The sequence below is a fragment of the Phascolarctos cinereus genome, unplaced genomic scaffold (genome assembly GCF_003287225.1).
Source record: "Phascolarctos cinereus isolate Bilbo 61053 unplaced genomic scaffold, phaCin_HiC Scaffold_9;HRSCAF=440, whole genome shotgun sequence".
Classification (NCBI taxonomy): domain Eukaryota; kingdom Metazoa; phylum Chordata; class Mammalia; order Diprotodontia; family Phascolarctidae; genus Phascolarctos; species Phascolarctos cinereus.
Genome location: NW_027556402.1, coordinates 99301823 through 99312514, shown reverse-complemented (window position 1 = coordinate 99312514; position 10692 = coordinate 99301823).

The window sequence follows — 10692 nt, the reverse complement described above, 5'->3', positions numbered from 1 at the left end:
TTTTTAAATGCATAAAACAAAATACACACAAAATACAAAAGAAGGCATTTATATTGAAATATTTATCAAAATCTTTTTTTTCAAACACACAGGTCCTAAATTAAGAACCCCACTCAATAACTTGAAAGAGAGTCTTTTTTTGTTTAGGGTTCTCTTCATGTACCCCAATTTGAAGATTCAATTACCTACTCCCAACATATAGAAATAAGATAATTTTGCCAAAGATAATTTTCAAAAAAACTTTCTCTCTTCAGTCATTTCCTGTTTTCTTCATTCATGACATCATTAAGATTTTTGAAATCTTTTGTTTCCTAAAATATAAGTAAATCACTCTTCTCCTTGTGAGCACTCTCATATTTCTAAGTTTTCTAATTCCCAATGGCCCATGGGGTGAGAAGCAGAAATGGAGTAGAAGCCTTGATAGCTGATATTTAGAGAGACAGCATGGCATATAGATAGCGATCTGCCCCCAGAGCAGGGAATGTCTGGGTTCAATTTCCATTTCTAACACACAGTGTCTCTGTAGCACCTGGATAAATCCTTTAATTTCTCCCTTACTTAGGCAACTCTGAAAGAGCCTAAGTTATAGAGGTGACAATCTGCACTGACAGAAGTGCACTACACTGATAAAAATCACAATTCCAGACAAAAAGAAAGAAAATAAAGAGAGAATGCTTCCATGCCTAAGTATATGTGTGTACATGCTGATGTACATATATGTATGTGTATTTGAGAGAGACAGACAGACACAGAGACACAGAGAAAGAGACAGAAAGAGACAGAGACAAAGACAGACACAAAGAGACTAATATATTTTTGTTTCTTTGCTTTAAAAAATGAGACAGCTTAAGTAAAGTCAAAATATGAAAGGGTTTATTTTTCCTCATTTAAGGAATAGCTGAATTAAATTAAAGCTAGGTATAACAAATATCTCCTCACTGTACCTTTATCCATTCAAAGTAGATGCATCATTGTCCTTCATTTAACTTACTCCAAATACTTCACTTTTCTTTGCTGTCTTCTCAGAGTATCAAGTAGGTCAGCTGATGGCAGAATGTCAGGGAACCTTTCTCATATAGGAATAAACTCCTTTTTTTTCTCTTTAATGAATATTCCCTTCCTTTGTGACCTTTTTATTTTGTTTTACATATTACATTATACTCTATACTTTCTTTGGAGCCACCTCCTGTAGGAGAGCTGGCTTTATAGAATAGTCCATAAAGTACTCTGCTGATTTAAGGAATGTCAAGGAGGACCTGATTCCAAATTTCTTTTCTATACATATCACAGAAACTGAAATTCTATTATTACAAATTCTTTCCTTGGAGTTTCTTTTTAAAGATAATAACTGACATATATAATGCTTTAAAGTTTATAAGGTCATTTGGGCTTCACATTAACCTTATATAGTCCTTACTACAGGTATAATCATGCCCACTTTACAGATGAAAAAACTGAAGCTGTGGCCAACATCAGAAAGCTAGTTAAGTACCCAAATCAGGAGTGAAAATCTTGCCTTTTTAACTCCAGGTTCAGTGCTGTACTAGGATAGGTTGCCTGAATTAGCATGCCAATACTCCTGGAATGGCTACCACATTGATTGAATTAACTTGTTCGTTCCTTACCTGATCAAAAGAACTGGAGGGGATGGGGCAAAGGAGAGGTTACAGAAGGGAATTAGAAAGGTAGAAATATTCATGTTGAGGAAAACAAATTTTGAATTCTTCATGAGTTAGCCTAAAGTCAAGGCTGCCTAACAGATACTGTTCTCATCCTTGGATTCCTCTGTCCTATGTCTCAGCCACTTTACCCCTTTCTGTCACTGAATCTTCTCTTCTGTTGGACCTTTACGAGTCATTCTGATTTCAGAAGAGTCCACTTTGATAAAATATTGTCTATGTCAATTGCTATTCTTTCTGTTGCTGGTCCTTTTCCCTGTATTAATCATATTAAAATTTCTCTCATGCACTTCAGTTATCACATGGCTTAGTAATTTCTTCCTTTGACAAATATGATAGGCCATTTTGGAAAACTGAGGAACAGAGAGAGATGAATAGTAGGGTTTTTTTTCCTTATTCATCACAAAAATGAATTGGGGATAGGGTATATATATGCGGGGAAGGGAGAAGTATAGAATAACGATGTCTATGTGGCTAAAGAATTTAAAGTCCTTCTGGAATTTTCAGACAGCTGAAGACAAACTGAATTGAAGTTTAAGAAAGCCATGAATACTAAATACTAAATACCTCATCCAGAAAACAAAACAAAACAACAACAACAACAAAAATTTGATCTGCTATGGCCAACCCAAAGGGCATAAAATAATCCATCTGAGATTTCTTGGGCTCATAAGTTCTGAACCAGAGTAAAAATTCCTTCAGATCCTGCCTTTCTTTAACTGAGCACATTGGCCGATACCAGAGGCTGGTACAGGGATCTATTTCTTGTAAAAGAGAAGGGCTTTCAAAAATTTCTCACCTTCTTACACTAGTCTCTCCTCAGTGTCAGGGGCAGAAATATCTGATTACATGTCAAACAACTGGTGTCCTCTATATATACGTTGTGTTTGCAACTTTAAGATAGCTATTCACTTAGGTTATAAGACATAGAGTGGAGAGACAAAAAAATAGTCACAGTCTAAGAAAATCTTGCATCCTACAGAGTGGGAAACACCTTTCATTTTTGTGGTTTTATCAGCATTGACTTCCAAGAAGGCAACCATCTTTAGATAAGAACTTCCCAAATAGCAGAGCCAAGATGGTAGAGTAGGGGAAGCATTCTAGACAAATTTCCATCATAGTTCTTTCTAAACAAATTTAAAGTAACACATTCAATTTAATTCTGAAGCAATGTAGCCAACAAAATGTTGAGATAAGGCATATTTTTTTTCCAGCCCAGAACAACTCAGGAGATCAGAAGGAGAGGTCTGTGGCACTGGGGTGGAAACTGCCACAGTACAGTGGCAACACCAGCTGTGAGCCTTGGAGGCAACAGCATTATCAGCAGCAGCGGCAGCAGTACTGGGGACTCTCACGACACAAAAAGGAAAAGGAGATTGTACAACTGGTTAGAAAGAGATTAGGGTAAAGGTACAGAGAGTTAAAAAATGAGGGGCTAGGGCAAAATTTATTATGTTTCAGCTGAAGTAAAAAAGGCAGGGGTAGCAATCATGATCTTGGGCAAAGAAAAAGAAAATAATAGACCTAGTTAGAAGAAATAAGCAGGGAAACTACATCTTCCTAAAAGGTACCATAGACAGTAATATCAATATTAAACATACATGTACTTTATTGATTAAAGAAATTAAAATTAGAACAGTCCTGATATATCATTTATTCCTTTCCCCTTCTATCATTTTAGCCAATTTGATAGGTGTGAAATGATATCACAGGGTTGTTTTAATTTTTTTGCTCTAGTTAATAATGATTTAGAGCATTTTTCCATATAAATTGACTATAAATTGTTTTGATTTCTTCATTGAAAATGTAAATGTTTTAAGGGGTTGTGGAAAAATTGTGATGCTAATTAACTATTGGTAGAACTGTGAATTAATCCGAACATTTTGGAGAGCCATCTGGGATTATGCCCAAATTGTTGTTAAACTGCCTAAACACTTTGACCCATCAATACCATTACTAGGTCTGTTTCCCAAAATAATTAGAGAAAAAGGAAAGGAATCTATATGTTCTCTATAGAAGTTCTCTTTAGGGTGGCAAAGAACTGGAAAGTGCAGGGAGGCCCCTAAACTGGTGAATGGCTGAACAAGTTGTAACATATGATTGTGATGGAATACTACTGTGCTATAAGAAATGATGATAAGATGATAATGGTAAGATCATTATCTTAGAAAAACATGGATTGACTTGCATGAAATAATGTAGAGCAAAATGAGAGGATCTAAGAGAATGCTGCATACTGTTTTAAGAACAACTTTGAGTGACTAAGTCATTTTGACTATTATAAATACCCAAATTAACTGCAAAGGATATGTAAAGGAAGATACTATCTATATCCAGCGAAATAATTGACAAAAAGAAGTATGTATAGAATAGTTTTACATACACACACAAACACACACACATTTGTGTCTAATGTGTCTCTAGGGTTGGGTAAGGAAATGGAAGAATAAAATGGGTGGGGGGAGAAAGTTACATAACTTTATTGTATATTTAAAAGGAATAGCAAGTTGTACACAGTAGGTTTGCAGTTTCATTTACAATCATTTTTTTTCCTATTCAACTATGTTATGGGAATGCTTATTTTATTTCTTAAGTTCAGAATAAAATAAATTTTAAAAAAGAAAGAAAAAATATGCATATGTACCAAATGGCATAGCATCCAAATTCTTAAAGGAAAAGTTAAATGAGTAAACGTTGAATGTTAAAAAATGTTAAAAAGGAAAAGTTAAATGAAGAAATAGTGAAATTATTTTATATTATTAAAACTATACTAGTGAGAGACCTCAATTTCCTCTCTTAGAGCTAGATAAATCTAGCCATTAAACAAATAAGAAAGAAGTTAAGGAGATGCATAATCTTAGGAAAGTTCACTGTGATAGACCTCTGGAGAAAATGGCATGAGAATAGAAAGGAGTTAGCTGTATATGGTACCTTCACAAAAATTTCCTATGTATTAGGGCATTAAAAACCTCACAAGCAAATGCAGAAAGGTAGAAATATTAAATGCATCCTTTTTAGATGATAATGCAATAAAAATTACAATAAATAAAATGCCTTGGAAACATATTAAAATTAATTGGAAGCTAAATAATCTAGTTCTAAGGAATGAGTGGTTCAAAGAACAAATCATAAAAACAATAAATAATTTCATTAAAGATACTCATGACAATAAGACAACATATGAAAATTTGAGGGATACAGCCAAAGCAATATTTAGAGGGGAAATGTATATCTCTAAACACCTTCAAAAATAAAAGAGAAATAGAGCTGATCAATGAATTGGGGATGCAACTGAAAAACAACTTCAAAAAATTAAAAATCCCTAATTAAACAACAAGATGGAAATACTAAAAAATCAAAGGAGAGATTAATAAAACTGAAATTTAATTGACCTAATAAATAACACTAGGAGCTTGTTATCAAAAAGAAAAGTAGATAAGTCATTGGTTCATTTGATTAAAAAAAAAAAGAAAACCAAATTACCAGCATCAAAAATGAAAATTGTTAATGAATCACCAATGGAGATCAAATTAAAGCAATTATTAGGAGCAATTTTGCTCAGTTATATGCCAGTAAATCTGACAATCTAAGTGAAATGGAAAATAAAAATTGTCCAGATTAATGGAAGAGGAAATAGAATACTTAAATAACCTTACTTTACAAAAAGAAAATGAACAAGCCATCAATGGGCTACCTAAGAAAAATTCCCCAGGATTAGATGGATATACAAGTGAATTCTACTAAACATTCAAAGAACAATTAATTTCAATGCTACATAAAATGAAAAAATAGGTAAAGATACCTAAAACATGGAGAGCAAAAAGAGAGGGAAAAAAAACTGTGGACCAATATTGGTGTAAAAAATTTAAATAAAATACTGGAAAGGATATTGCAATAATATATCACAAAGATGATACACTATGAACATGTGAGATTTATACCAGAAATGCAGTTCTGGCTCAATATTAGGAAAAATATAAGCATAATTGACCATGTCAATTAAAAAACAAAAAACACATGATTCTCTTCCTTTGACCCAGTAAGAACGCTACTAGGTCTATGTCCCAAAGAGATCAAAGGAAAACACAAAAAGGACCTATATATCCAAAAAATAATTACAAAGGGAAGATCATAATCCTCATAACAAATAAACATAGTCATATAGTCAAGCAAAACAAATCTACACATTTTTCTTGTCCAAAAATTTTTGCCTAATCCTGCGCCCACTATGTCAAGAAGGCTTCATTATCAGGCCTCTGGCGTTGTAGTTGGTCATGATATTGATCAGAATTCTCAAGTCTTTTTGAGTTAATTCTTCACAAAGTTTTTTATTAATTTTTCTAATAGTTCTGCTAACTTTACTCTGTATCAATTTATATGTCTTCCCAGGATTCTCTTATCTTTTGCAATTTTTAATGCATAATAATATTCTATTACATTAATATACGATAATTTGTTCAGCCATTCGTCAGCTATATAGACACCTCCTCTGTTCTAGATTTTTGCTATAACCAAAACAGTTGCTATAAATAGTTTTATACTTTTGAGTCTTCTTTTTTCCTTTGATCTCTTTGGAGTGTATGCCTAATAGTGAAGGGTTTCACAGTTTGGTGGCTTGGTATAGAGTTCTAAATTGCTTTACAAATGATTGGACCAATTCACAGCTCCTCTAAGAATTCACCAGTATTCCTGTCTTCCTGTAGTTCCTTCACCAATTACCACTTTCCTTTTTTGTCAACTTTGCCAACCTGATGAATGTGAGATGAAACCTAAGAGTTGTTTTAATATGTACTTTTCTAATTATTAATGAGTGGAGCATTTATATGACCATTGATTACTTAGAATTTCTTCCTTTGAGAACTGCCACTTTATATCCTTTGACCATTCTCATATATTTGAACCATTTCTTTATAAATCTTAGATAAGACTCCTGTATCAGAGAAACCAACTATTGAGTTTTTTTTCCTACCATTTAATTATTTCTTTCTTATTTTGACTGTATTGATTTTGTTTACGCAAAAACCTTTTCCATTTAATGTAATCAACACTGTCCATTTTATCTTCTACAATGTTCTTTATCCCTTGTCTGGTCGTGAACTTTTCCTCTATCCACCGCCACATTTGTAAGGGACATTTTCATTCTGGTTTAAATTTCAAAAAATAAAAATAAAAACAAAAGAAGAGCAATAAACATGATAGTTGTAACTACTTTCAAAAAGTTTAAATAGCTCAACACTAGTTTAAATAAATATCATCTGGTTTGAACCATTTATAAGCAGTTTAAATAAACCAACATTTTAAATTTTATATGATAAAAATAATTGAATTGCAAAATGATTGTAATCTCTAGTTCAAAGTAGCTCAAATAATTCTGAAATGGCTCAGACCAATTTTGTACTTGTTCTATCATGTTTGAAGCAAATGAAACTAGTTTGAACTGTTTTCATAATAAGAACAAAATACTTCAATCTTTCAAGGACCTGTGATTTTATCAGTTTGGTAACTCCCTTCACTTAGACATATCCTAACCCCTTTACAACTCAATAGATGGTCTGAGAGTGATGCTGCAGCTAAAAAAAATCACCACCCTGAGGCCCACTTTGTTATTTTTGTCCTAAGGTGGCATGTGTAGTAATTCATCACCAGGTGCATCTCTGAAACCTTTCCAGCTTAGAAGAAACTTCAAGAGCTTAAACTCCACTAATGGAACCCTTGACAACCAGTCACCTCCATCCCTGCTCTGTGAAGAGGCATCTGAGAAGATTAAACAAGTTAGAACTGGATAACTTTTGTTTAAAATTGTTTGAATTTTTTCTTTAAAAATAACAAAATAATAGTCATAAAAATAATAATAATCAGCGTTCTGAATTACCTACAACTGTCATCAAAAGATTTAAACTAGTTCAAATTGGTTCAGTTTGGTTTGGAGCAATTTAACCTGATTTGAAGACTTTTTTTTTAAAGTAACAAAAATAAAATAGTAAAGCTATTTCAATCTTCAATGATTGTTGGTGCGGGTATAGCTCTATCTTCTACTGCCACTAATTCAGAACGTAATCCACTTGTAATTTAGTAGATTGTTTTCAAGAGTTGCTGTGGATACCCTTTCACCAATTCATCACCCTGAAGCCAATCTTATGATGAGTTTCTATGGACTTAATGAGGCTGATCCTTGAATTAAAAAAAAGCAATCCATCACTGATCCTATACTCAAAGGTTAATAAATCCAAGGTCACCTCCATCATGATGAGGCTTAGCACTTTACTGGAGGCTTGGGAAAAATAATAATAATAACCATCTTTATTGTTATTATTAAAACTCTCAGAGTGCTTTAAAAGTGAAAGGGAGTACTCCAACCAAATTTTAGCTACTTGAAATAACTTTTAAACCATGTAAACAAATAATAGAAATAAATTTGTGAGCATAAATAGCATTAAACTTTAAGAAGGTGAAAACTGGCATCAGTTTTGACAGCTTTCAATCATTTTCAACTACTCATAACTGATGTGATATTTGTGTAATTTTAAAAAGTTATAAGAACAATCATAAATCACAGTTGGAAACATTTTTAAAAAGTAATATGTTGTTTAAACCAGGAAGAATCAGACTCAATCTTGTCGGAACATTAGCTGCTTTAAATTTTTAAAAATATCATCTAAAAACTAAAAATGGTCTTAAAATGTAATATAAAAGAAACATAATGATGACATTTACACAGAGTGTAAGTAGGTTTGAATTTGCTTAAAGTTCATTTGAACAGATTAAAATTAATTTGAAACAGTTTATATTGGTTAAAAGTAGTTTGGACCTTTAAATAATAACAAAATAAAAAGGATAGAAATTAAAATGGTCATAAATACCAGTCTAAAGCATTAAACTCATATTAAACTCTTTTTAAGCCAGTTTAATAGTATTCAATCTGGTTTGAAGAAATTCAAACTGTTTGAACTCTTGAATAATGAAAACAAAATAAAGTAATAACTTCTTTCTAGAGCCTCAACGCATCAGAACTAGTTTAAACTTTCAGAACAATAAAACCACAATGCAAGTAATAAGAGTGATTATAAACACAAATTTAAATCAGTTTAAACAAGTGAGACCACATTAGAGTCATCTTAAATTGTCTACCACGATTTGTAGCATTTCATATTAGATTAAATGTTTGTTTGTTTTTATTTTTAGAGAATTGGGGTTAAGTAACTTGCCCAGCGTTACACAGCTAGTAAGTGTCTGAGGGCAGATTTGAACTCAGGTCCTCCTGACTCCAAGGCTGGTGCTCTATCCACTGCACCATCTAGCTGCCCCTAAATGTTTTTTTTTAAATAATTACAAAATAGAAGTCAAATAATTACAATGTCAAATTTCAAATGGGCTTAAATAGACAAAAATGGAATATCAAGTTTAAAATGATCAATTGATTTTTAACTAATTAAACTTCTAAAAATAAATACAAGCTTCTTTGTTTAAAAAAAAAATCACACAATAATATCAATATACTCCACTGAATCCTCTCCTTGATAACTGATCATGGCATGGAGGTATCCTTGCCTTCTCTTGCATTTCATCCACAGCACCTACCTTCCTTTCCATTCTTATTAAAAATGACTTGCTCTCGTTCACTGTATAGTCTGACCTATAGTTCCTAGCATACAGTATTCCATCTTCTGTTTCCCGGCTTTTACTCTCAGCTGTCCCTCACATGTCAATTCCTTACTTCACCTCCACCCCCTTTAGGATTCCCAGTTTCCTTCAAAACACAGCTTAAGCATTGTTATCTATATGTCATCTTTAGTAATTTGGCCCTTCTCATTATCTTACAGCAACTCCCCCCCCATTACCTTATACTTGGTTTGTGTATACAGAAGGGAGAAAAATCAAAGAAGAGAGGGGGAGAGAGAGAGAGAGAGAGGAGAGAGAGAGAGAGAGAGAGAGAGAGAGAGAATGATGATGATTGATGATGACTGTTGATGATGATGGTGCTGGTGGTAAGGACAGATAGATGATAGACAGACAAACATACATTAATTGTATGTGTTTGTGTGGAATGTTTTTGGATGAGAATTACCTATGATTTTTTTTTTTATTTCCAGAAAACTCCCTCTACCAAAGCTGGTCTATCCCTTTTCTGTGACTTTACAATCTTAGAGAGTTGCCTACAGCACTGAGTTTAAGTGACTTGCTCAAAGTCATGAAAGTTCTACGCACCAGAGTGAGATCATGCTGCCACTCCCTCTGTCTGTCTGCCTCTCTGCCTACCTGCCTGTGTGGGGGTATTTACATAATACATATGTAAAATCTAGACATATAATAACATATACATATTTACATGAGTAGGTTTGTCCTAGTAAAATACAAATGTGTTATATTCCCTTTCCCCCCAAAGTTTTCTGATACCCTAAGGGGGATGGGAGGATTTTTGTTTCTGCCAATGGCTAGAAACATTTAACTAATTCCAATAGATTAATTTTTGTAAATTATAAATTATGTATATATAAATTATATAATAACAAATTAAATAATTATAAGATCAAATTATAAATTAAATTGTATAAAGGAATATTTACCACAAATATATATTAAGAACAAGCATTTGACATTTCCCCAAACACCTGGTAGCAAAATTATTACACACACACACACACACACACACACACACACACACACACACACACTCAGTCTCTGAGGGGAACTCTCAATTTAACTTATATAATATATGCTATTAGTCCTAACATGTTCAAGTATAAAACCCCACTGGGCTTGTATCCCAGACCATTGCTCCTCAAGGCTTTCCTTGGGCTAAATGGGCTAGATGCATAGGCTACAAGATCCCCAGCTCAATCTTGCAGGTCAAGGACTCCATTCTTTTCACTGTACTGCAAAGACAAAAGAAACAAAAACAAAGCTTCAAGCTCCTTTCTTAGGGCCACATGACCCAAAGGGAGATTGCCCCTAAACCCTTCTTCATTTTACCATATAGTGTCACTTGCTGTAAGTGAATGTCTCTTGCACTTCT